Raw genomic sequence first — 20,492 nt, 5'->3', positions numbered from 1 at the left:
TGCAGTAAGTAACATATTTATAAAAGAGATGAGTTGCTTTCATGAATACCTTATTTTGGAAACAGAGGTCTCTGACACGTTTGCTTTACACGTGAAAGGTCCCTGGTTCGAAACCGGGCGGAAACAGTACTTTTTGACACATGCAGTAAGTAACATATTTATAAAAGAGATGAGTTGCTTTCATGAATACCTTATTTTGGAAACAGAGGTCTCTGACACATGTGAGAAGTACTGTATTTGTAACAGAGAATTTTCATAAATGGATTATGTTGGAATTTCGAATTCGTGCGATGAATATATGTACAATTTGGTTTACTCCACAGTAATAATTCGAGCAGCAGTTTCTCCAGTTTAATTGTTATCAAGTTTGCTTTACACACGAATGGTCCCCGGTTCGAGGCCGGGCGGAAACAGTTCTCTATGACAAATCCAGTTAGTACTGTATTTGTAACAGAGAATAGCTGTTCTAATAAATAGCTTATTTTTGAAATTCGAGTACATGCAATGAATATCTGTAAAACTCGGGTTACTCCTTGCTGATAGTACTAGCAGCAGTTTCTGTAGTGTAGTGGTTATCACGTTCGCTTTACACGCGAAAGGTCCCTGGTTCGAAACCGGGCGGAAACAGTGCTCTTTGACACATTCATTTAGTGCTGTATCAGGAAATTCGAATACATGCAATGAATATCTGTAAAACTCGGGTTACTCCTTGCTGATAAAACTAGCAGCAGTTTCTGTAGTGTAGTGGTTATCACGTTCGCTTTACACGTGAAAGGTCCCTGGTTCGAAACCGGGCGGAAACAGTGCTCTGTTTCTAATAAATAACTCATTTTTGAAATTCAAGTACATGCAATGAATATCTGTAAAACTCGGGTTACTCCTTGCTGATAAAACTAGCAGCAGTTTCTGTAGTGTAGTGGTTTTCACGTTTGCTTTACACGTGAAAGGTCCCTGGTTCGAAACCGGGCGGAAACAGTGCTCTTTGACACATTCAGTTAGTGCTGTATCAACAACAGAGAATATATGTTCTCATGAATAGCTTTTTTTGGAAATTTGAATACATGCAATGAATATCTGTAAAACTCGGGTTACTCCTTGCTGATAATACCAGCAGCAGTTTCTGTAGTGTAGTGGTTTTCACGTTTGCTTTACACGTGAAAGGTCCCTGGTTCGAAACCGGGCGGAAACAGTGCTCTGTTTCTAATAAATAAATAATTTTTGAAATTCGAGTACATGCAATGAATATCTGTAAAACTCGGGTTACTCCTTGCTGATAGTACTAGCAGCAGTTTCTGTAGTGTAGTGGTTATCACGTTCGCTTTACACGCGAAAGTTCCTTGGTTCGAAACCGGGCGGAAACAGTGCTCTGTTTCTAATAAATAAATAATTTTTGAAATTCGAGTACATGCAATGAATATCTGTAAAACTCGGGTTACTCCTTGCTGATAGTACTAGCAGCAGTTTCTGTAGTGTAGTGGTTATCACGTTCGCTTTACACGCGAAAGGTCCCTGGTTCGAAACCGGGCGGAAACAGTGCTCTGTTTCTAATAAATAAATAATTTTTGAAATTCGAGTACATGCAATGAATATCTGTAAAACTCGGGTTACTCCTTGCTGATAGTACTAGCAGCAGTTTCTGTAGTGTAGTGGTTATCACGTTCGCTTTACACGCGAAAGGTCCCTGGTTCGAAACCGGGCGGAAACAGTGCTCTGTTTCAAATAAATAACTCATTTTTGAAATTCAAGTACATGCAATGAATATCTGTAAAACTCGGGTTACTCCTTGCTGATAATACTAGCAGCAGTTTCTGTAGTGTAGTGGTTATCACGTTTGCTTTACACGCGAAAGGTCCCTGGTTCGAAACCGGGCGGAAACAGTGCTCTTTTCAATTCATTTAGTGCTGTTCAGGAAATTCAATACATGCAATGAATATCTGTAAAACTCGGGTTACTCCTTGCTGATAGTACTAGCAGCAGTTTCTGTAGTGTAGTGGTTATCACGTTTGCTTTACACGCGAAAGGTCCCTGGTTCGAAACCGGGCGGAAACAGTGCTCTGTTTCTAATAAATAAATAATTTTTCAGAAATTCAAGTACATGCAATGAATATCTGTAAAACTCGGGTTACTCCTTGCTGATAATACTAGCAGCAGTTTCTGTAGTGTAGTGGTTATCACGTTCGCTTTACACGCGAAAGGTCCCTGGTTCGAAACCGGGCGGAAACAGTGCTCTGTTTCTAATAAATAACTCATTTTTGAAATTCAAGTACATGCAATGAATATCTGTAAAACTCGGGTTACTCCTTGCTGATAAAACTAGCAGCAGTTTCTGTAGTGTAGTGGTTATCACGTTTGCTTTACACGTGAAAGGTCCCTGGTTCGAAACCGGGCGGAAACAGTGCTCTTTGACAATTCAGTTTAGTGCTGTATCAAAAGGTCCCTGGTTCGAAACACAGAGAATATATGTTCTCATGAATAACTTTTTTTGGAAATTTGAATACATGCAATGAATATCTGTAAAACTCGGGTTACTCCTTGCTGATAATACTAGCAGCAGTTTCTGTAGTGTAGTGGTTATCACGTTCGCTTTACACGTGAAAGGTCCCTGGTTCGAAACCGGGCGGAAACAGTGCTCTTTGACACATTCATTTAGTGCTGTATCAGGAAATTCGAATACATGCAATGAATATCTGTAAAACTCGGGTTACTCCTTGCTGATAGTACTAGCAGCAGTTTCTGTAGTGTAGTGGTTATCACGTTCGCTTTACACGCGAAAGGTCCCTGGTTCGAAACCGGGCGGAAACAGTGCTCTGTTTCTAATAAATAAATAATTTTTGAAATTCGAGTACATGCAATGAATATCTGTAAAACTCGGGTTACTCCTTGCTGATAGTACTAGCAGCAGTTTCTGTAGTGTAGTGGTTATCACGTTCGCTTTACACGTGAAAGGTCCCTGGTTCGAAACCGGGCGGAAACAGTACTTTTTGACACATGCAGTAAGTAACATATTTATAAAAGAGATGAGTTGCTTTCATGAATACCTTATTTTGGAAACAGAGGTCTCTGACACATGTAAGAAGTACTGTATTTGTAACAGAGAATAGCTGTTCTAATAAATAGCTTATTTTTGAAATTCGAGTACATGCAATGAATATCTGTAAAACTCGGGTTACTCCTTGCTGATAGTACTAGCAGCAGTTTCTGTAGTGTAGTGGTTATCACGTTCGCTTTACACGCGAAAGGTCCCTGGTTCGAAACCGGGCGGAAACAGTGCTCTGTTTCTAATAAATAACTCATTTTTGAAATTCAAGTACATGCAATGAATATCTGTAAAACTCGGGTTACTCCTTGCTTATAGTACTAGCAGCAGTTTCTGTAGTGTAGTGGTTATCACGTTCGCTTTACACGCAAAAGTTCCTTGGTTTGAAACCGGGCGGAAACAGTGCTCTGTTTCTAATAAATAAATAATTTTTGAAATTCGAGTACATGCAATGAATATCTGTAAAACTCGGGTTACTCCTTGCTGATAGTACTAGCAGCAGTTTCTGTAGTGTAGTGGTTATCACGTTCGCTTTACACGCGAAAGGTCCCTGGTTCGAAACCGGGCGGAAACAGTGCTCTGTTTCTAATAAATAACTCATTTTTGAAATTCAAGTACATGCAATGAATATCTGTAAAACTCGGGTTACTCCTTGCTGATAATACTAGCAGCAGTTTCTGTAGTGTAGTGGTTATCACGTTCGCTTTACACGTGAAAGGTCCCTGGTTCGAAACCGGGTGGAAACAGTACTTTTTGACACATGCAGTAAGTAACATATTTATAAAAGAGATGAGTTGCTTTCATGAATACCTTATTTTGGAAACAGAGGTCTCTGACACATGTGAGAAGTACTGTATTTGTAACAGAGAATTTTCATAAATGCATTATGTTGGAATTTCTGTAATTTGTGCGATGAATATATGTACAATTTGGTTTACTCCACAGTAATAATTCTAGCAGCAGTTTCTCCAGTTTAATTGTTATCAAGTTTGCTTTACACGAATGGTCCCTGGTTCGAAACCGGGCGGAAACAGTGCTCTTTGACAAATCCAGTTAGTACTGTATTTGTAACAGAGAATAGCTGTTCTAATAAATAGCTTATTTTTGAAATTCGAGTACATGCAATGAATATCTGTAAAACTCGGGTTACTCCTTGCTGATAATACTAGCAGCAGTTTCTGTAGTGTAGTGGTTATCACGTTCGCTTTACACGCGAAAGGTCCCTGGTTCGAAACCGGGCGGAAACAGTGCTCTGTTTCTAATAAATAAATACTTTTTTAAATTCAAGTACATGCAATGAATATCTGTAAAACTCGGGTTACTCCTTGCTGATAATACTAGCAGCAGTTTCTGTAGTGTAGTGGTTATCACGTTCGCTTTACACGCGAAAGGTCCCTGGTTCGAAACCGGCGCGGAAACAGTGCTCTGTTTCTAATAAATAACTCATTTTTGAAATTCAAGTACATGCAATGAATATCTGTAAAACTCGGGTTACTCCTTGCTGATAAAACTAGCAGCAGTTTCTGTAGTGTAGTGGTTTTCACGTTTGCTTTACACGTGAAAGGTCCCTGGTTCGAAACCGGGCGGAAACAGTGCTCTTTGACACATTCAGTTAGTGCTGTATCAACAACAGAGAATATATGTTCTCATGAATAGCTTTTTTTGGAAATTTGAATACATGCAATGAATATCTGTAAAACTCGGGTTACTCCTTGCTGATAGTACTAGCAGCAGTTTCTGTAGTGTAGTGGTTATCACGTTCGCTTTACACGCGAAAGGTCCCTGGTTCGAAACCGGGCGGAAACAGTGCTCTGTTTCTAATAAATAAATAATTTTTGAAATTCGAGTACATGCAATGAATATCTGTAAAACTCGGGTTACTCCTTGCTGATAATACTAGCAGCAGTTTCTGTAGTGTAGTGGTTATCACGTTCGCTTTACACGCGAAAGGTCCCTGGTTCGAAAACGGCGCGGAAACAGTGCTCTGTTTCTAATAAATAACTCATTTTTGAAATTCAAGTACATGCAATGAATATCTGTAAAACTCGGGTTACTCCTTGCTGATAGTACTAGCAGCAGTTTCTGTAGTGTAGTGGTTATCACGTTCGCTTTACACGCGAAAGGTCCCTGGTTCGAAACCGGGCGGAAACAGTGCTCTGTTTCAAATAAAGAACTCATTTTTGAAATTCAAGTACATGCAATGAATATCTGTAAAACTCGGGTTACTCCTTGCTGATAATACTAGCAGCAGTTTCTGTAGTGTAGTGGTTATCACGTTCGCTTTACACGTGAAAGGTCCCTGGTTCGAAACCGGGCGGAAACAGTGCTCTTTGACACATGCAGTAATACCTTATTTTGGAAACAGAGGTCTCTGCTGTATCATGTAAGAAGTACTGTATTATTAACAGCAATGAATATTATGTTGGAAAATTTTTTTGAAATGAGTACATGCAATGAATATCTGTAAAACTTGGTTTACTCCTTGCTGATAATACTAGCAGCAGTTTCTGTAGTGTAGTGTTATCACGTTTGCTTTACACGTGAAAGGTCCCTGGTTCGAAACCGGGCGGAAACAGTACTTTTTGACACATGCAGTAAGTAACATATTTATAAAAGAGATGAGTTGCTTTCAGAATACCTTATTTTGGAAACAGAGGTCTGTTGTGAGAAGTACTGTATTTGTAACAGAGAATTTTCATAAATGGATTATGTTGGAATTTCAATACATGCAATGAATATCTGTAAAATTTGGTTTACTCCTTGCTGATAATACTAGCAGCAGTTTCTCCAGTTTAATTGTTATCAAGTTTGCTTTACACACGAATGGTCCCCGGTTCGAAACCGGGCGGAAACAGTTCTCTTTGACAAATCCAGTTAGTACTGTATTTGTAACAGAGAATAGCTGTTCTAATAAATAGCTTATTTTTGAAATTCAAGTACATGCAATGAATATCTGTAAAACTCGGGTTACTCCTTGCTGATAAAACTAGCAGCAGTTTCTGTAGTGTAGTGGTTATCACGTTCGCTTTACACGCGAAAGGTCCCTGGTTCGAAACCGGGCGGAAACAGTGCTCTGTTTCAAATAAAGAACTCATTTTTGAAATTCAAGTAAATGCAATGAATATCTGTAAAACTCGGGTTACTCCTTGCTGATAAAACTAGCAGCAGTTTCTGTAGTGTAGTGGTTATCACGTTTGCATTACATGCGAAATTCCCTGGTTCGAAACCGGGCGGAAACAGTGCTCTGTTTCTAATAAATAACTCATTTTTGAAATTTAAGTACATGCAATGAATATCTGTTAAACTCAGGTTACTCCTTGCTGATAATACTAGCAGCAGTTTCTGTAGTGTAGTGGTTATCACGTTCGCTTTACACGCGAAAGGTCCCTGGTTCGAAACCGGGTGGAAACAGTGCTCTGTTTCTAATAAATAAATACTTTTTTAAATTCAAGTACATGCAATGAATATCTGTAAAACTCGGGTTACTCCTTGCTGATAATACTAGCAGCAGTTTCTGTAGTGTAGTGGTTATCACGTTCGCTTTACACGCGAAAGTTCCTTGGTTCGAAACCGGGCGGAAACAGTGCTCTGTTTCTAATAAATAAATAATTTTTTAAATTCAAGTACATGCAATGAATATCTGTAAAACTCGGGTTACTCCTTGCTGATAAAACTAGCAGCAGTTTCTGTAGTGTAGTGGTTTTCACGTTTGCTTTACACGTGAAAGGTCCCTGGTTCGAAACCGGGCGGAAACAGTGCTCTTTGACACATCATATTTATAAAAGAGATGAGTTGCATGAATACCTTATTTTGGAAACAGAGGTCTTATCACATGTAAGAAGTACTGTATTTGTAACAGAGAATAGCTGTTCTAATAAATAGCTTATTTTTGAAATTCAAGTACATGCAATGAATATCTGTAAAACTCGGGTTACTCCTTGCTGATAAAACTAGCAGCAGTTTCTGTAGTGTAGTGGTTATCACGTTTGCTTTACACGTGAAAGGTCCCTGGTTCGAAACCGGGCGGAAACAGTGCTCTTTGACACATTCATTTAGTGCTGTATCAGGAAATTCAAATACATGCAATGAATATCTGTAAAACTCGGGTTACTCCTTGCTGATAAAACTAGCAGCAGTTTCTGTAGTGTAGTGGTTATCACGTTTGCTTTACACGCGAAAGGTCCCTGGTTCGAAACCGGGCGGAAACAGTGCTCTGTTTCAAATAAATAACTCATTTTTGAAATTCAAGTACATGCAATGAATATCTGTAAAACTCGGGTTACTCCTTGCTGATAATACTAGCAGCAGTTTCTGTAGTGTAGTGGTTATCACGTTCGCTTTACACGTGAAAGGTCCCTGGTTCGAAACCGGGCGGAAACAGTGCTCTTTGACACATTCATTTAGTGCTGTATCAGGAAATTCGAATACATGCAATGAATATCTGTAAAACTCAGGTTACTCCTTGCTGATAGTACTAGCAGCAGTTTCTGTAGTGTAGTGGTTATCACGTTCGCTTTACACGCGAAAGGTCCCTGGTTCGAAACCGGGCGGAAACAGTGCTCTGTTTCTAATAAATAAATAATTTTTGAAATTCAGTACATGCAATGAATATCTGTAAAACTCGGGTTACTCCTTGCTGATAGTACTAGCAGCAGTTTCTGTAGTGTAGTGGTTATCACGTTCGCTTTACCCGCGAAAGGTCCCTGGTTCGAAACCGGGCGGAAACAGTGCTCTGTTTCAAATAAAGAACTCATTTTTGAAATTCAAGTACATGCAATGAATATCTGTAAAACTCGGGTTACTCCTTGCTGGTAAAACTAGCAGCAGTTTCTGTAGTGTAGTGGTTATCACGTTTGCTTTACACGCGAAAGGTCCCTGGTTCGAAACCGGGCGGAAACAGTCCTCTGTTTCAAATAAAGAACTCATTTTTGAAATTCAAGTACATGCAATGAATATCTGTAAAACTCGGGTTACTCCTTGCTGATAATACCAGCAGCAGTTTCTGTAGTGTAGTGGTTTTCACGTTTGCTTTACACGTGAAAGGTCCCTGGTTCGAAACCGGGCGGAAACAGTGCTCTGTTTCTAATAAATAAATAATTTTTGAAATTTGAGTACATGCAATGAATATCTGTAAAACTCGGGTTACTCCTTGCTGATAGTACTAGCAGCAGTTTCAGTAGTGTAGTGGTTATCACGTTCGCTTTACACGCGAAAGGTCCCTGGTTCGAAACCGGGCGGAAACAGTGCTCTGTTTCTAATAAATAAATCATTTTTGAAATTCAAGTACATGCAATGAATATCTGTAAATCGGGTTACTCCTTGCTGATAAAACTAGCAGCAGTTTCTGTAGTGTAGTGGTTATCACGTTCGCTTTACACGTGAAAGGTCCCTGGTTCGAAACCGGGCGGAAACAGTACTTTTGACACATGCAGTAAAACCGAGATGAGTTGCTTTCAAAATACCTTATTTTGGAAACAGAGGTCTCTGAGTAAGAAGTACTGTATTTGTTAGCTGTTCTAATAAATAAATTATTTTTGAAATTCAAGTACATGCAATGAATATCTGTAAAACTCGGGTTACTCCTTGCTGATAATACTAGCAGCAGTTTCTGTAGTGTAGTGGTTATCACGTTTGCTTTACACGTGAAAGGTCCCTGGTTCGAAACCGGGCGGAAACAGTGCTCTTTGACACATTCAGTTAGTGCTGTATCAACAACAGAGAATATATGTTCTCATGAATAACTTTTTTTGGAAATTTGAATACATGCAATGAATATCTGTAAAACTCGGGTTACTCCTTGCTGATAATACTAGCAGCAGTTTCTGTAGTGTAGTGGTTTTCACGTTTGCTTTACACGTGAAAGGTCCCTGGTTCGAAACCGGGCGGAAACAGTGCTCTTTTACACATTCATTTAGTGCTTATTGAAATTCAATACATGCAATGAATATCTGTAAAACTCGGGTTACTCCTTGCTGATAATACTAGCAGCAGTTTCTGTAGTGTAGTGGTTATCACGTTTGCTTTACACGCGAAAGGTCCCTGGTTCGAAACCGGGCGGAAACAGTGCTCTGTTTCTAATAAATAAATACTTTTTTAAATTCAAGTACATGCAATGAATATCTGTAAAACTCGGGTTACTCCTTGCTGATAATACTAGCAGCAGTTTCTGTAGCGTAGTGGTTATCACGTTCGCTTTACACGCGAAAGTTCCTTGGTTCGAAACCGGGCGGAAACAGTGCTCTGTTTCTAATAAATAAATAATTTTTGAAATTCGAGTACATGCAATGAATATCTGTAAAACTCGGGTTACTCCTTGCTGGTAAAACTAGCAGCAGTTTCTGTAGTGTAGTGGTTATCACGTTCGCTTTACACGCGAAAGGTCCCTGGTTCGAAACCGGGCGGAAACAGTGCTGCAGTAAGTAACATATTTATAAAAGAGATGAGTTGCTTTCATGAATACCTTATTTTGGAAACAGAGGTCTCTGACACATGTAAGAAGTACTGTATTTGTAACAGAGAATTCTAATAAATAGCTTATTTTTTTGAAATTCATACATGCAATGAATATCTGTAAAACTCGGGTTACTCCTTGCTGATAAAACTAGCAGCAGTTTCTGTAGTGTAGTGGTTATCACGTTTGCTTTACACGCGAAAGGTCCCTGGTTCGAAACCGGGCGGAAACAGTGCTCTTTTCACATTCAAGTGCTGTATCAACAGAGAATATATGTTCTCATGAATATTCTTTAAATTTGAATACATGCAATGAATATCTGTAAAACTCGGGTTACTCCTTGCTGATAATACTAGCAGCAGTTTCTGTAGTGTAGTGGTTATCACGTTTGCTTTACACGCGAAAGGTCCCTGGTTCGAAACCGGGCGGAAACAGTGCTCTGTTTCAATAAATAACTCATTTTTGAAATTCAAGTACATGCAATGAATATCTGTAAAACTCGGGTTACTCCTTGCTGATAATACTAGCAGCAGTTTCTGTAGTGTAGTGGTTATCACGTTTGCTTTACACGCGAAAGGTCCCTGGTTCGAAACCGGGCGGAAACAGTCCTCTTTGACACATTCATTTAGTGCTGTATCAGGAAATTCGAATACATGCAATGAATATCTGTAAAACTCGGGTTACTCCTTGCTGATAGTACTAGCAGCAGTTTCTGTAGTGTAGTGGTTATCACGTTCGCTTTACACGCGAAAGGTCCTTGGTTCGAAAACCGGGCGGAAACAGTGCTCTGTTTCTAATAAATAAATAATTTTTTAAATTCAAGTACATGCAATGAATATCTGTAAAACTCGGGTTACTCCTTGCTGATAATACTAGCAGCAGTTTCTGTAGTGTAGTGGTTATCACGTTCGCTTTACACGCGAAAGGTCCCTGGTTCGAAACCGGCGCGGAAACAGTGCTCTGTTTCTAATAAATAACTCATTTTTGAAATTCAAGTACATGCAATGAATATCTGTAAAACTCGGGTTACTCCTTGCTGATAAAACTAGCAGCAGTTTCTGTAGTGTAGTGGTTATCACGTTTGCTTTACACGTGAAAGTTCCCTGGTTCGAAACCGGGCGGAAACAGTGCTCTTTGACACATTCAGTTAGTGCTGTATCAACAACAGAGAATATATGTTCTCATGAATAGCTTTTTTTGGAAATTTGAATACATGCAATGAATATCTGTAAAACTCGGGTTACTCCTTGCTGATAATACCAGCAGCAGTTTCTGTAGTGTAGTGGTTTTCACGTTTGCTTTACACGTGAAAGGTCCCTGGTTCGAAACCGGGCGGAAACAGTGCTCTGTTTCTAATAAATAAATAATTTTTGAAATTTGAGTACATGCAATGAATATCTGTAAAACTCGGGTTACTCCTTGCTGATAGTACTAGCAGCAGTTTCAGTAGTGTAGTGGTTATCACGTTCGCTTTACACGCGAAAGTTCCTTGGTTCGAAACCGGGCGGAAACAGTGCTCTGTTTCTAATAAATAAATAATTTTTGAAATTCGAGTACATGCAATGAATATCTGTAAAACTCGGGTTACTCCTTGCTGATAATACTAGCAGCAGTTTCTGTAGTGTAGTGGTTATCACGTTCGCTTTACACGCGAAAGTTCCTTGGTTCGAAACCGGGCGGAAACAGTGCTCTGTTTCTAATAAATAAATAATTTTTGAAATTCGAGTACATGCAATGAATATCTGTAAAACTCGGGTTACTCCTTGCTGATAAAACTAGCAGCAGTTTCTGTAGTGTGTGGTTATCACGTTCGCTTTACACGTGAAAGGTCCCTGGTTCGAAACCGGGCGGAAACAGTGACTGCAGTAAGTAACATATTTATAAAAGAGATGAGTTGCTTTCATGATACCTTATTTTGGAAACAGAGGTCTCTGACACATGTAAGAAGTACTGTATTTGTAACAGAGAATAGCTGTTCTAATAAATACTTATTTTTGAAATTCAACATGCAATGAATATCTGTAAAACTCGGGTTACTCCTTGCTGATAATACTAGCAGCAGTTTCTGTAGTGTAGTGGTTATCACGTTTGCTTTACACGCGAAAGGTCCCTGGTTCGAAACCGGGCGGAAACAGTGCTCTGTTTCTAATAAATAAATAATTTTTGAAATTCAAGTACATGCAATGAATATCTGTAAAACTCGGGTTACTCCTTGCTGATAATACTAGCAGCAGTTTCTGTAGTGTAGTGGTTATCACGTTCGCTTTACACGCGAAAGGTCCTGGTTCGAAACCGGCGCGGAAACAGTGCTCTGTTTCTAATAAATAACTCATTTTTGAAATTCAAGTACATGCAATGAATATCTGTAAAACTCGGGTTACTCCTTGCTGATAATACTAGCAGCAGTTTCTGTAGTGTAGTGGTTATCACGTTCGCTTTACACGCGAAAGGTCCCTGGTTCGAAACCGGGTGGAAACAGTGCTCTGTTTCTAATAAATAAATACTTTTTAAAATTCAAGTACATGCAATGAATATCTGTAAAACTCGGGTTACTCCTTGCTGATAATACTAGCAGCAGTTTCTGTAGTGTAGTGGTTATCACGTTCGCTTTACACGCGAAAGGTCCCTGGTTCGAAACCGGGCGGAAACAGTGCTCTTTGACACATTCAGTTAGTGCTGTTCAAATAAATATATGTTCTCATGATTTTTTTTTTTGGAAATTCAATACATGCAATGAATATCTGTAAAACTCGGGTTACTCCTTGCTGATAATACCAGCAGCAGTTTCTGTAGTGTAGTGGTTTTCACGTTTGCTTTACACGTGAAAGGTCCCTGGTTCGAAACCGGGCGGAAACAGTGCTCTTTGACACATTCATTTAGTGCTGTATCAGGAAATTCGAATACATGCAATGAATATCTGTAAAACTCGGGTTACTCCTTGCTGATAATACTAGCAGCAGTTTCTGTAGTGTAGTGGTTATCACGTTCGCTTTACACGCGAAAGGTCCCTGGTTCGAAACCGGGCGGAAACAGTGCTCTTTGACACATTCATTTAGTGCTGTATCAGGAAATTCGAATACATGCAATGAATATCTGTAAAACTCGGGTTACTCCTTGCTGATAATACTAGCAGCAGTTTCTGTAGTGTAGTGGTTATCACGTTCGCTTTACACGCGAAAGGTCCCTGGTTCGAAACCGGGCGGAAACAGTGCTCTGTTTCTAATAAATAACTCATTTTTGAAATTCAAGTACATGCAATGAATATCTGTAAAACTCGGGTTACTCCTTGCTGATAATACTAGCAGCAGTTTCTGTAGTGTAGTGGTTATCACGTTCGCTTTACACGTGAAAGGTCCCTGGTTCGAAACCGGGCGGAAACAGTGCTCTTTCATGAATACATTTTGGAAACAGAGGTCTTGACACATGTGCTGTATTTGTAACAGAGAATAGCTGTTCTAATAAATAGCATTTTTGAAATTCAAGTACATGCAATGAATATCTGTAAAACTCGGGTTACTCCTTGCTGATAAAACTAGCAGCAGTTTCTGTAGTGTAGTGGTTATCACGTTTGCTTTACACGCGAAAGGTCCCTGGTTCGAAACCGGGCGGAAACAGTGCTCTTTTCAATTCATTAGTGCTGTTTGAAATTCAATACATGCAATGAATATCTGTAAAACTCGGGTTACTCCTTGCTGATAGTACTAGCAGCAGTTTCTGTAGTGTAGTGGTTATCACGTTCGCTTTACACGCGAAAGGTCCCTGGTTCGAAACCGGGCGGAAACAGTGCTCTGTTTCAAATAAAGAACTCATTTTTGAAATTCAAGTACATGCAATGAATATCTGTAAAACTCGGGTTACTCCTTGCTGATAATACTAGCAGCAGTTTCTGTAGTGTAGTGGTTATCACGTTTGCTTTACACGTGAAAGGTCCCTGGTTCGAAACCGGGCGGAAACAGTGCTCTTTGACACATTCATTTAGTGCTGTATCAGGAAATTCGAATACATGCAATGAATATCTGTAAAACTCGGGTTACTCCTTGCTGATAATACTAGCAGCAGTTTCTGTAGTGTAGTGGTTATCACGTTCGCTTTACACGCGAAAGGTCCCTGGTTCGAAACCGGGCGGAAACAGTGCTCTGTTTCTAATAAATAAATAATTTTTGAAATTCGAGTACATGCAATGAATATCTGTAAAACTCGGGTTACTCCTTGCTGATAATACTAGCAGCAGTTTCTGTAGTGTAGTGGTTATCACGTTCGCTTTACACGCGAAAGGTCCCTGGTTCGAAACCGGGCGGAAACAGTGCTCTGTTTCTAATAAATAACTCATTTTTGAAATTCAAGTACATGCAATGAATATCTGTAAAACTCGGGTTACTCCTTGCTGATAAAACTAGCAGCAGTTTCTGTAGTGTAGTGGTTATCACGTTTGCTTTACACGCGAAAGGTCCCTGGTTCGAAACCGGGCGGAAACAGTGCTCTTTGACACATTCAGTTAGTGCTGTATCAACAACAGAGAATATATGTTCTCATGAATAGCTTTTTTTGGAAATTTGAATACATGCAATGAATATCTGTAAAACTCGGGTTACTCCTTGCTGATAATACCAGCAGCAGTTTCTGTAGTGTAGTGGTTTTCACGTTTGCTTTACACGTGAAAGGCCCCTGGTTCGAAACCGGGCGGAAACAGTGCTCTGTTTCAAATAAATAACTCATTTTTGAAATTCAAGTACATGCAATGAATATCTGTAAAACTCGGGTTACTCCTTGCTGATAATACTAGCAGCAGTTTCTGTAGTGTAGTGGTTATCACGTTCGCTTTACACGCGAAAGGTCCCTGGTTCGAAACCGGGCGGAAACAGTGCTCTGTTTCTAATAAATAAATAATTTTTTAAATTCAAGTACATGCAATGAATATCTGTAAAACTCGGGTTACTCCTTGCTGATAATACTAGCAGCAGTTTCTGTAGTGTAGTGGTTATCACGTTCGCTTTACACGCGAAAGGTCCCTGGTTCGAAACCGGGCGGAAACAGTGCTCTGTTTCTAATAAATAAATAATTTTTTAAATTCAAGTACATGCAATGAATATCTGTAAAACTCGGGTTACTCCTTGCTGATAATACTAGCAGCAGTTTCTGTAGTGTAGTGGTTATCACGTTCGCTTTACACGTGAAGGTCCCTGGTTCGAAACCGGGCGGAAACAGTACTTTTGACACATGCAGTAAGTAACATATTTATAAAAGAGATGAGTTGCTTTCATGAATACCTTATTTTGGAAACAGAGGTCTCTGACACATGTAAGAAGTACTGTATTTGTAACAGAGAATAGCTGTTCTAATAAATAGCTTATTTTTGAAATTCATTTTTGAAATTCAATACATGCAATGAATATCTGTAAAACTCGGGTTACTCCTTGCTGATAGTACTAGCAGCAGTTTCTGTAGTGTAGTGGTTATCACGTTCGCTTTACACGCGAAAGGTCCCTGGTTCGAAACCGGGCGGAAACAGTGCTCTGTTTCTAATAAATAAATACTTTTTTAAAATTCAAGTACATGCAATGAATATCTGTAAAACTCGGGTTACTCCTTGCTGATAATACTAGCAGCAGTTTCTGTAGTGTAGTGGTTATCACGTTCGCTTTACACGCGAAAGGTCCCTGGTTCGAAACCGGGCGGAAACAGTGCTCTGTTTCTAATAAATAACTCATTTTTGAAATTCAAGTACATGCAATGAATATCTATAAAACTCGGGTTACTCCTTGCTGATAAAACTAGCAGCAGTTTCTGTAGTGTAGTGGTTATCACGTTTGCTTTACACGTGAAAGGTCCCTGGTTCGAAACCGGGCGGAAACAGTGCTCTGTTTCTAATAAATAAATAATTTTTGAAATTCGAGTACATGCAATGAATATCTGTAAAACTCGGGTTACTCCTTGCTGATAGTACTAGCAGCAGTTTCTGTAGTGTAGTGGTTATCACGTTCGCTTTACACGCGAAAGGTCCCTGGTTCGAAACCGGGCGGAAACAGTGCTCTGTTTCTAATAAATAAATAATTTTTTAAATTCAAGTACATGCAATGAATATCTGTAAAACTCGGGTTACTCCTTGCTGATAATACTAGCAGCAGTTTCTGTAGTGTAGTGGTTATCACGTTCGCTTTACACGCGAAAGGTCCCTGGTTCGAAACCGGCGCGGAAACAGTGCTCTGTTTCTAATAAATAACTCATTTTTGAAATTCAAGTACATGCAATGAATATCTGTAAAACTCGGGTTACTCCTTGCTGATAAAACTAGCAGCAGTTTCTGTAGTGTAGTGGTTATCACGTTTGCTTTACACGCGAAAGGTCCCTGGTTCGAAACCGGGCGGAAACAGTGCTCTGTTTCTAATAAATAAATATTTTTTTAAAATTCAAGTACATGCAATGAATATCTGTAAAACTCGGGTTACTCCTTGCTGATAATACTAGCAGCAGTTTCTGTAGTGTAGTGGTTATCACGTTCGCTTTACACGTGAAAGGTCCCTGGTTCGAAACCGGGCGGAAACAGTGCTCTGTTTCTAATAAATAAATGCTTTTTGAAATTCAATACATGCAATGAATATCTGTAAAACTCGGGTTACTCCTTGCTGATAGTACTAGCAGCAGTTTCTGTAGTGTAGTGGTTATCACGTTCGCTTTACACGCGAAAGGTCCCTGGTTCGAAACCGGGCGGAAACAGTGCTCTGTTTCTAATAAATAAATCATTTTTGAAATTCAAGTACATGCAATGAATATCTGTAAAACTCGGGTTACTCCTTGCTGATAATACTAGCAGCAGTTTCTGTAGTGTAGTGGTTATCACGTTCGCTTTACACGTGAAAGGTCCCTGGTTCGAAACCGGGCGGAAACAGTACTTTTTGACACATGCAGTAAGTAACATATTTATAAAAGAGATGAGTTGCTTTCATGAATACCTTATTTTGGAAACAGAGGTCTCTGACACATGTAAGAAGTACTGTATTTGTAACAGAGAATAGCTGTTCTAATAAATAGCTTATTTTTGAAATTCGAGTACATGCAATGAATATCTGTAAAACTCGGGTTACTCCTTGCTGGTAAAACTAGCAGCAGTTTCTGTAGTGTAGTGGTTATCACGTTTGCTTTACACGCGAAAGGTCCCTGGTTCGAAACCGGGCGGAAACAGTGCTCTTTGACACATTCAGTTAGTGCTGTATCAACCACAGAGAATATATGTTCTCATGAAAATTTGAATACATGCAATGAATATCTGTAAAACTCGGGTTACTCCTTGCTGATAATACTAGCAGCAGTTTCTGTAGTGTAGTGGTTTTCACGTTTGCTTTACACGTGAAAGGTCCCTGGTTCGAAACCGGGCGGAAACAGTGCTCTTTGACACATTCAGTTAGTGCTGTATAAAACAGAAATATATGTTCTCATTTTTTTTGAAATTCAATACATGCAATGAATATCTGTAAAACTCGGGTTACTCCTTGCTGATAGTACTAGCAGCAGTTTCTGTAGTGTAGTGGTTATCACGTTTGCTTTACACGCGAAAGGTCCCTGGTTCGAAACCGGGCGGAAACAGTGCTCTGTTTCTAATAAATAAATAATTTTTCAGAAATTCAAGTACATGCAATGAATATCTGTAAAACTCGGGTTACTCCTTGCTGATAATACTAGCAGCAGTTTCTGTAGTGTAGTGGTTATCACGTTCGCTTTACACGCGAAAGGTCCCTGGTTCGAAACCGGGCGGAAACAGTGCTCTGTTTCATAATAAATCATTTTTGAAATTCAAGTACATGCAATGAATATCTGTAAAACTCGGGTTACTCCTTGCTGATAAACTAGCAGCAGTTTCTGTAGTGTAGTGGTTATCACGTTTGCTTTACACGCGAAAGGTCCCTGGTTCGAAACAGTGCTCGGAAACAGTGCTCTGTTTCAAATAAATAACTCATTTTTGAAATTCAAGTACATGCAATGAATATCTGTAAAACTCGGGTTACTCCTTGCTGATAAAACTAGCAGCAGTTTCTGTAGTGTAGTGGTTATCACGTTTGCTTTACACGCGAAGGTCCCTGGTTCGAAACCGGGCGGAAACAGTGGAAACAGTGCTCTGTTTCTAATAAATAAATAATTTTTGAAATTCAAGTACATGCAATGAATATCTGTAAAACTCGGGTTACTCCTTGCTGATAATACTAGCAGCAGTTTCTGTAGTGTAGTGGTTATCACGTTCGCTTTACACGCGAAAGGTCCCTGGTTCGAAACCGGGCGGAAACAGTGCTCTGTTTCTAATAAATAAATAATTTTTGAAATTCGAGTACATGCAATGAATATCTGTAAAACTCGGGTTACTCCTTGCTGATAATACTAGCAGCAGTTTCTGTAGTGTAGTGGTTATCACGTTCGCTTTACACGCGAAAGTTCCTTGGTTCGAAACCGGGCGGAAACAGTGCTCTGTTTCTAATAAATAAATAATTTTTGAAATTCGAGTACATGCAATGAATATCTGTAAAACTCGGGTTACTCCTTGCTGATAGTACTAGCAGCAGTTTCTGTAGTGTAGTGGTTATCACGTTCGCTTTACACGTGAAAGGTCCCTGGTTCGAAACCGGGCGGAAACAGTACTTTTTGACACATGCAGTAAGTAACATATTTATAAAAGAGATGAGTTGCTTTCATGAATACCTTATTTTGGAAACAGAGGTCTCTGACACATGTAAGAAGTACTGTATTTGTAACAGAGAATAGCTGTTCTAATAAATAGCTTATTTTTGAAATTCAATACATGCAATGAATATCTGTAAAACTCGGGTTACTCCTTGCTGATAATACTAGCAGCAGTTTCTGTAGTGTAGTGGTTATCACGTTTGCTTTACACGCGAAAGGTCCCTGGTTCGAAACCGGGCGGAAACAGTGCTCTGTTTCTAATAAATAAATAATTTTTGAAATTCAAGTACATGCAATGAATATCTGTAAAACTCGGGTTACTCCTTGCTGATAATACTAGCAGCAGTTTCTGTAGTGTAGTGGTTATCACGTTCGCTTTACACGCGAAAGGTCCCTGGTTCGAAACCGGGCGGAAACAGTGCTCTGTTTCTAATAAATAAATATTTTTTAAATTCAATACATGCAATGAATATCTGTAAAACTCGGGTTACTCCTTGCTGATAATACTAGCAGCAGTTTCTGTAGTGTAGTGGTTATCACGTTCGCTTTACACGCGAAAGGTCCCTGGTTCGAAACCGGGCGGAAACAGTGCTCTGTTTCTAATAAATAACTTATTTTTGAAATTCAATACATGCAATGAATATCTGTAAAACTCGGGTTACTCCTTGCTGATAGTACTAGCAGCAGTTTCTGTAGTGTAGTGGTTATCACGTTCGCTTTACACGCGAAATTTCCTTGGTTCGAAACTGGGCGGAAACAGTGCTCTGTTTCTAATAAATAAATCATTTTTGAAATTCGAGTACATGCAATGAATATCTGTAAAACTCGGGTTACTCCTTGCTGATAATACTAGCAGCAGTTTCTGTAGTGTAGTGGTTATCACGTTCGCTTTACACGTGAAAGGTCCCTGGTTCGAAACCGGGCGGAAACAGTACTTTTTGACACATGCAGTAAGTAACATATTTATAAAAGAGATGAGTTGCTTTCATGAATACCTTATTTTGGAAACAGAGGTCTCTGACACATGTAAGAAGTACTGTATTTGTAACAGAGAATAGCTGTTCTAATAAATAGCTTATTTTTGAAATTCAAGTACATGCAATGAATATCTGTAAAACTCGGGTTACTCCTTGCTGATAAAACTAGCAGCAGTTTCTGTAGTGTAGTGGTTATCACGTTTGCTTTACACGCGAAAGGTCCCTGGTTCGAAACCGGGCGGAAACAGTGCTCTTTTTCAGTTAATCAAACAGAGAATATATGTTCTCATTTTTTTTTTGAAATTCAATACATGCAATGAATATCTGTAAAACTCGGGTTACTCCTTGCTGATAATACTAGCAGCAGTTTCTGTAGTGTAGTGGTTTTCACGTTTGCTTTACACGTGAAAGGTCCCTGGTTCGAAACCGGGCGGAAACAGTGCTCTTTGACACATTCATTTAGTGCTGTATCAAATAAATGAATAGCTTTTTTTGGAAATTCGAATACATGCAATGAATATCTGTAAAACTCGGGTTACTCCTTGCTGATAGTACTAGCAGCAGTTTCTGTAGTGTAGTGGTTATCACGTTCGCTTTACACGCGAAAGGTCCCTGGTTCGAAACCGGCCGGAAACAGTGCTCTGTTTCTAATAAAGAACTAATTTTTGAAATTCAAGTACATGCAATGAATATCTGTAAAACTCGGGTTACTCCTTGCTGATAGTACTAGCAGCAGTTTCTGTAGTGTAGTGGTTATCACGTTCGCTTTACACGCGAAAGGTCCCTGGTTCGAAAACCGGGCGGAAACAGTGCTCTGTTTCTAATAAATAAATAATTTTTTAAATTCAAGTACATGCAATGAATATCTGTAAAACTCGGGTTACTCCTTGCTGATAATACTAGCAGCAGTTTCTGTAGTGTAGTGGTTATCACGTTCGCTTTACACGCGAAAGGTCCCTGGTTCGAAACCGGCGCGGAAACAGTGCTCTGTTTCTAATAAATAAATAATTTTTTAAATTCAAGTACATGCAATGAATATCTGTAAAACTCGGGTTACTCCTTGCTGATAATACTAGCAGCAGTTTCTGTAGTGTAGTGGTTATCACGTTCGCTTTACACGCGAAAGGTCCCTGGTTCGAAACCGGGGAAACAGTGCTCTGTTTCTAATAAATAAATAATTTTTGAAATTCAAGTACATGCAATGAATATCTGTAAAACTCGGGTTACTCCTTGCTGATAATACTAGCAGCAGTTTCTGTAGTGTAGTGGTTATCACGTTTGCTTTACACGTGAAAGGTCCCTGGTTCGAAACCGGGCGGAAACAGTGCACATGCAGTAAGTAACTATTTATAAAAGAGAT

The 20,492-nt window shown here is 39.3% G+C and overlaps 56 non-coding genes across 56 annotated transcripts; all 56 read left to right on the top strand.

Moving 5' to 3' along the window:
• The first annotated feature begins 554 nt into the window (after positions 1-554).
• On the top strand, positions 555-627 carry trnav-uac (transfer RNA valine (anticodon UAC)). The gene has a single exon. It is a non-coding gene; the product is annotated as a tRNA-Val (tRNA).
• A 103-nt stretch (positions 628-730) lies between these two features.
• On the top strand, positions 731-803 carry trnav-uac (transfer RNA valine (anticodon UAC)). Its single transcript has one exon. It is a non-coding gene; the product is annotated as a tRNA-Val (tRNA).
• A 657-nt stretch (positions 804-1,460) lies between these two features.
• trnav-uac (transfer RNA valine (anticodon UAC)) lies at positions 1,461-1,533 on the top strand. Its single transcript has one exon. It is a non-coding gene; the product is annotated as a tRNA-Val (tRNA).
• A 99-nt stretch (positions 1,534-1,632) lies between these two features.
• Positions 1,633-1,705, top strand: trnav-uac (transfer RNA valine (anticodon UAC)). The gene has a single exon. It is a non-coding gene; the product is annotated as a tRNA-Val (tRNA).
• Positions 1,706-2,150: 445 nt separating this feature from the next.
• trnav-uac (transfer RNA valine (anticodon UAC)) lies at positions 2,151-2,223 on the top strand. Its single transcript has one exon. It is a non-coding gene; the product is annotated as a tRNA-Val (tRNA).
• A 330-nt stretch (positions 2,224-2,553) lies between these two features.
• Positions 2,554-2,626, top strand: trnav-uac (transfer RNA valine (anticodon UAC)). The gene has a single exon. It is a non-coding gene; the product is annotated as a tRNA-Val (tRNA).
• Positions 2,627-2,729: 103 nt separating this feature from the next.
• Positions 2,730-2,802, top strand: trnav-uac (transfer RNA valine (anticodon UAC)). The gene has a single exon. It is a non-coding gene; the product is annotated as a tRNA-Val (tRNA).
• Positions 2,803-2,901: 99 nt separating this feature from the next.
• Positions 2,902-2,974, top strand: trnav-uac (transfer RNA valine (anticodon UAC)). The gene has a single exon. It is a non-coding gene; the product is annotated as a tRNA-Val (tRNA).
• Positions 2,975-3,194: 220 nt separating this feature from the next.
• trnav-uac (transfer RNA valine (anticodon UAC)) lies at positions 3,195-3,267 on the top strand. Its single transcript has one exon. It is a non-coding gene; the product is annotated as a tRNA-Val (tRNA).
• A 271-nt stretch (positions 3,268-3,538) lies between these two features.
• On the top strand, positions 3,539-3,611 carry trnav-uac (transfer RNA valine (anticodon UAC)). The gene has a single exon. It is a non-coding gene; the product is annotated as a tRNA-Val (tRNA).
• Positions 3,612-4,211: 600 nt separating this feature from the next.
• Positions 4,212-4,284, top strand: trnav-uac (transfer RNA valine (anticodon UAC)). The gene has a single exon. It is a non-coding gene; the product is annotated as a tRNA-Val (tRNA).
• Positions 4,285-4,770: 486 nt separating this feature from the next.
• On the top strand, positions 4,771-4,843 carry trnav-uac (transfer RNA valine (anticodon UAC)). Its single transcript has one exon. It is a non-coding gene; the product is annotated as a tRNA-Val (tRNA).
• Positions 4,844-5,115: 272 nt separating this feature from the next.
• trnav-uac (transfer RNA valine (anticodon UAC)) lies at positions 5,116-5,188 on the top strand. Its single transcript has one exon. It is a non-coding gene; the product is annotated as a tRNA-Val (tRNA).
• A 99-nt stretch (positions 5,189-5,287) lies between these two features.
• Positions 5,288-5,360, top strand: trnav-uac (transfer RNA valine (anticodon UAC)). Its single transcript has one exon. It is a non-coding gene; the product is annotated as a tRNA-Val (tRNA).
• Positions 5,361-6,032: 672 nt separating this feature from the next.
• trnav-uac (transfer RNA valine (anticodon UAC)) lies at positions 6,033-6,105 on the top strand. Its single transcript has one exon. It is a non-coding gene; the product is annotated as a tRNA-Val (tRNA).
• Positions 6,106-6,375: 270 nt separating this feature from the next.
• Positions 6,376-6,448, top strand: trnav-uac (transfer RNA valine (anticodon UAC)). The gene has a single exon. It is a non-coding gene; the product is annotated as a tRNA-Val (tRNA).
• A 724-nt stretch (positions 6,449-7,172) lies between these two features.
• trnav-uac (transfer RNA valine (anticodon UAC)) lies at positions 7,173-7,245 on the top strand. Its single transcript has one exon. It is a non-coding gene; the product is annotated as a tRNA-Val (tRNA).
• Positions 7,246-7,344: 99 nt separating this feature from the next.
• Positions 7,345-7,417, top strand: trnav-uac (transfer RNA valine (anticodon UAC)). Its single transcript has one exon. It is a non-coding gene; the product is annotated as a tRNA-Val (tRNA).
• A 103-nt stretch (positions 7,418-7,520) lies between these two features.
• trnav-uac (transfer RNA valine (anticodon UAC)) lies at positions 7,521-7,593 on the top strand. Its single transcript has one exon. It is a non-coding gene; the product is annotated as a tRNA-Val (tRNA).
• Positions 7,594-7,863: 270 nt separating this feature from the next.
• Positions 7,864-7,936, top strand: trnav-uac (transfer RNA valine (anticodon UAC)). The gene has a single exon. It is a non-coding gene; the product is annotated as a tRNA-Val (tRNA).
• Positions 7,937-8,377: 441 nt separating this feature from the next.
• trnav-uac (transfer RNA valine (anticodon UAC)) lies at positions 8,378-8,450 on the top strand. Its single transcript has one exon. It is a non-coding gene; the product is annotated as a tRNA-Val (tRNA).
• A 577-nt stretch (positions 8,451-9,027) lies between these two features.
• Positions 9,028-9,100, top strand: trnav-uac (transfer RNA valine (anticodon UAC)). Its single transcript has one exon. It is a non-coding gene; the product is annotated as a tRNA-Val (tRNA).
• Positions 9,101-9,371: 271 nt separating this feature from the next.
• Positions 9,372-9,444, top strand: trnav-uac (transfer RNA valine (anticodon UAC)). The gene has a single exon. It is a non-coding gene; the product is annotated as a tRNA-Val (tRNA).
• A 203-nt stretch (positions 9,445-9,647) lies between these two features.
• Positions 9,648-9,720, top strand: trnav-uac (transfer RNA valine (anticodon UAC)). The gene has a single exon. It is a non-coding gene; the product is annotated as a tRNA-Val (tRNA).
• A 129-nt stretch (positions 9,721-9,849) lies between these two features.
• Positions 9,850-9,922, top strand: trnav-uac (transfer RNA valine (anticodon UAC)). Its single transcript has one exon. It is a non-coding gene; the product is annotated as a tRNA-Val (tRNA).
• A 98-nt stretch (positions 9,923-10,020) lies between these two features.
• Positions 10,021-10,093, top strand: trnav-uac (transfer RNA valine (anticodon UAC)). The gene has a single exon. It is a non-coding gene; the product is annotated as a tRNA-Val (tRNA).
• Positions 10,094-11,549: 1,456 nt separating this feature from the next.
• Positions 11,550-11,622, top strand: trnav-uac (transfer RNA valine (anticodon UAC)). The gene has a single exon. It is a non-coding gene; the product is annotated as a tRNA-Val (tRNA).
• Positions 11,623-11,893: 271 nt separating this feature from the next.
• Positions 11,894-11,966, top strand: trnav-uac (transfer RNA valine (anticodon UAC)). The gene has a single exon. It is a non-coding gene; the product is annotated as a tRNA-Val (tRNA).
• A 99-nt stretch (positions 11,967-12,065) lies between these two features.
• On the top strand, positions 12,066-12,138 carry trnav-uac (transfer RNA valine (anticodon UAC)). The gene has a single exon. It is a non-coding gene; the product is annotated as a tRNA-Val (tRNA).
• A 309-nt stretch (positions 12,139-12,447) lies between these two features.
• Positions 12,448-12,520, top strand: trnav-uac (transfer RNA valine (anticodon UAC)). Its single transcript has one exon. It is a non-coding gene; the product is annotated as a tRNA-Val (tRNA).
• Positions 12,521-12,623: 103 nt separating this feature from the next.
• On the top strand, positions 12,624-12,696 carry trnav-uac (transfer RNA valine (anticodon UAC)). Its single transcript has one exon. It is a non-coding gene; the product is annotated as a tRNA-Val (tRNA).
• A 99-nt stretch (positions 12,697-12,795) lies between these two features.
• Positions 12,796-12,868, top strand: trnav-uac (transfer RNA valine (anticodon UAC)). The gene has a single exon. It is a non-coding gene; the product is annotated as a tRNA-Val (tRNA).
• A 161-nt stretch (positions 12,869-13,029) lies between these two features.
• trnav-uac (transfer RNA valine (anticodon UAC)) lies at positions 13,030-13,102 on the top strand. The gene has a single exon. It is a non-coding gene; the product is annotated as a tRNA-Val (tRNA).
• A 96-nt stretch (positions 13,103-13,198) lies between these two features.
• On the top strand, positions 13,199-13,271 carry trnav-uac (transfer RNA valine (anticodon UAC)). Its single transcript has one exon. It is a non-coding gene; the product is annotated as a tRNA-Val (tRNA).
• A 275-nt stretch (positions 13,272-13,546) lies between these two features.
• Positions 13,547-13,619, top strand: trnav-uac (transfer RNA valine (anticodon UAC)). The gene has a single exon. It is a non-coding gene; the product is annotated as a tRNA-Val (tRNA).
• Positions 13,620-13,718: 99 nt separating this feature from the next.
• Positions 13,719-13,791, top strand: trnav-uac (transfer RNA valine (anticodon UAC)). The gene has a single exon. It is a non-coding gene; the product is annotated as a tRNA-Val (tRNA).
• A 99-nt stretch (positions 13,792-13,890) lies between these two features.
• trnav-uac (transfer RNA valine (anticodon UAC)) lies at positions 13,891-13,963 on the top strand. The gene has a single exon. It is a non-coding gene; the product is annotated as a tRNA-Val (tRNA).
• A 313-nt stretch (positions 13,964-14,276) lies between these two features.
• Positions 14,277-14,349, top strand: trnav-uac (transfer RNA valine (anticodon UAC)). The gene has a single exon. It is a non-coding gene; the product is annotated as a tRNA-Val (tRNA).
• Positions 14,350-14,448: 99 nt separating this feature from the next.
• trnav-uac (transfer RNA valine (anticodon UAC)) lies at positions 14,449-14,521 on the top strand. The gene has a single exon. It is a non-coding gene; the product is annotated as a tRNA-Val (tRNA).
• Positions 14,522-14,923: 402 nt separating this feature from the next.
• On the top strand, positions 14,924-14,996 carry trnav-uac (transfer RNA valine (anticodon UAC)). The gene has a single exon. It is a non-coding gene; the product is annotated as a tRNA-Val (tRNA).
• Positions 14,997-15,096: 100 nt separating this feature from the next.
• On the top strand, positions 15,097-15,169 carry trnav-uac (transfer RNA valine (anticodon UAC)). Its single transcript has one exon. It is a non-coding gene; the product is annotated as a tRNA-Val (tRNA).
• A 271-nt stretch (positions 15,170-15,440) lies between these two features.
• Positions 15,441-15,513, top strand: trnav-uac (transfer RNA valine (anticodon UAC)). The gene has a single exon. It is a non-coding gene; the product is annotated as a tRNA-Val (tRNA).
• A 272-nt stretch (positions 15,514-15,785) lies between these two features.
• trnav-uac (transfer RNA valine (anticodon UAC)) lies at positions 15,786-15,858 on the top strand. Its single transcript has one exon. It is a non-coding gene; the product is annotated as a tRNA-Val (tRNA).
• A 100-nt stretch (positions 15,859-15,958) lies between these two features.
• Positions 15,959-16,031, top strand: trnav-uac (transfer RNA valine (anticodon UAC)). The gene has a single exon. It is a non-coding gene; the product is annotated as a tRNA-Val (tRNA).
• A 98-nt stretch (positions 16,032-16,129) lies between these two features.
• On the top strand, positions 16,130-16,202 carry trnav-uac (transfer RNA valine (anticodon UAC)). Its single transcript has one exon. It is a non-coding gene; the product is annotated as a tRNA-Val (tRNA).
• Positions 16,203-16,301: 99 nt separating this feature from the next.
• trnav-uac (transfer RNA valine (anticodon UAC)) lies at positions 16,302-16,374 on the top strand. The gene has a single exon. It is a non-coding gene; the product is annotated as a tRNA-Val (tRNA).
• A 220-nt stretch (positions 16,375-16,594) lies between these two features.
• On the top strand, positions 16,595-16,667 carry trnav-uac (transfer RNA valine (anticodon UAC)). Its single transcript has one exon. It is a non-coding gene; the product is annotated as a tRNA-Val (tRNA).
• A 329-nt stretch (positions 16,668-16,996) lies between these two features.
• Positions 16,997-17,069, top strand: trnav-uac (transfer RNA valine (anticodon UAC)). The gene has a single exon. It is a non-coding gene; the product is annotated as a tRNA-Val (tRNA).
• A 101-nt stretch (positions 17,070-17,170) lies between these two features.
• On the top strand, positions 17,171-17,243 carry trnav-uac (transfer RNA valine (anticodon UAC)). The gene has a single exon. It is a non-coding gene; the product is annotated as a tRNA-Val (tRNA).
• Positions 17,244-17,692: 449 nt separating this feature from the next.
• Positions 17,693-17,765, top strand: trnav-uac (transfer RNA valine (anticodon UAC)). The gene has a single exon. It is a non-coding gene; the product is annotated as a tRNA-Val (tRNA).
• Positions 17,766-18,036: 271 nt separating this feature from the next.
• Positions 18,037-18,109, top strand: trnav-uac (transfer RNA valine (anticodon UAC)). The gene has a single exon. It is a non-coding gene; the product is annotated as a tRNA-Val (tRNA).
• A 219-nt stretch (positions 18,110-18,328) lies between these two features.
• Positions 18,329-18,401, top strand: trnav-uac (transfer RNA valine (anticodon UAC)). Its single transcript has one exon. It is a non-coding gene; the product is annotated as a tRNA-Val (tRNA).
• A 99-nt stretch (positions 18,402-18,500) lies between these two features.
• On the top strand, positions 18,501-18,573 carry trnav-uac (transfer RNA valine (anticodon UAC)). The gene has a single exon. It is a non-coding gene; the product is annotated as a tRNA-Val (tRNA).
• A 97-nt stretch (positions 18,574-18,670) lies between these two features.
• trnav-uac (transfer RNA valine (anticodon UAC)) lies at positions 18,671-18,743 on the top strand. The gene has a single exon. It is a non-coding gene; the product is annotated as a tRNA-Val (tRNA).
• Positions 18,744-19,013: 270 nt separating this feature from the next.
• trnav-uac (transfer RNA valine (anticodon UAC)) lies at positions 19,014-19,086 on the top strand. Its single transcript has one exon. It is a non-coding gene; the product is annotated as a tRNA-Val (tRNA).
• Positions 19,087-19,306: 220 nt separating this feature from the next.
• On the top strand, positions 19,307-19,379 carry trnav-uac (transfer RNA valine (anticodon UAC)). The gene has a single exon. It is a non-coding gene; the product is annotated as a tRNA-Val (tRNA).
• The last annotated feature ends 1,113 nt before the right edge of the window (positions 19,380-20,492 follow it).

Source organism: Oncorhynchus keta, unplaced genomic scaffold (genome assembly GCF_023373465.1).
Source record: "Oncorhynchus keta strain PuntledgeMale-10-30-2019 unplaced genomic scaffold, Oket_V2 Un_scaffold_7257_pilon_pilon, whole genome shotgun sequence".
Classification (NCBI taxonomy): domain Eukaryota; kingdom Metazoa; phylum Chordata; class Actinopteri; order Salmoniformes; family Salmonidae; genus Oncorhynchus; species Oncorhynchus keta.
The sequence above is the reverse complement of the archived record's forward strand: the minus strand, read 5'-3'. Positions and strand labels throughout refer to the sequence as shown.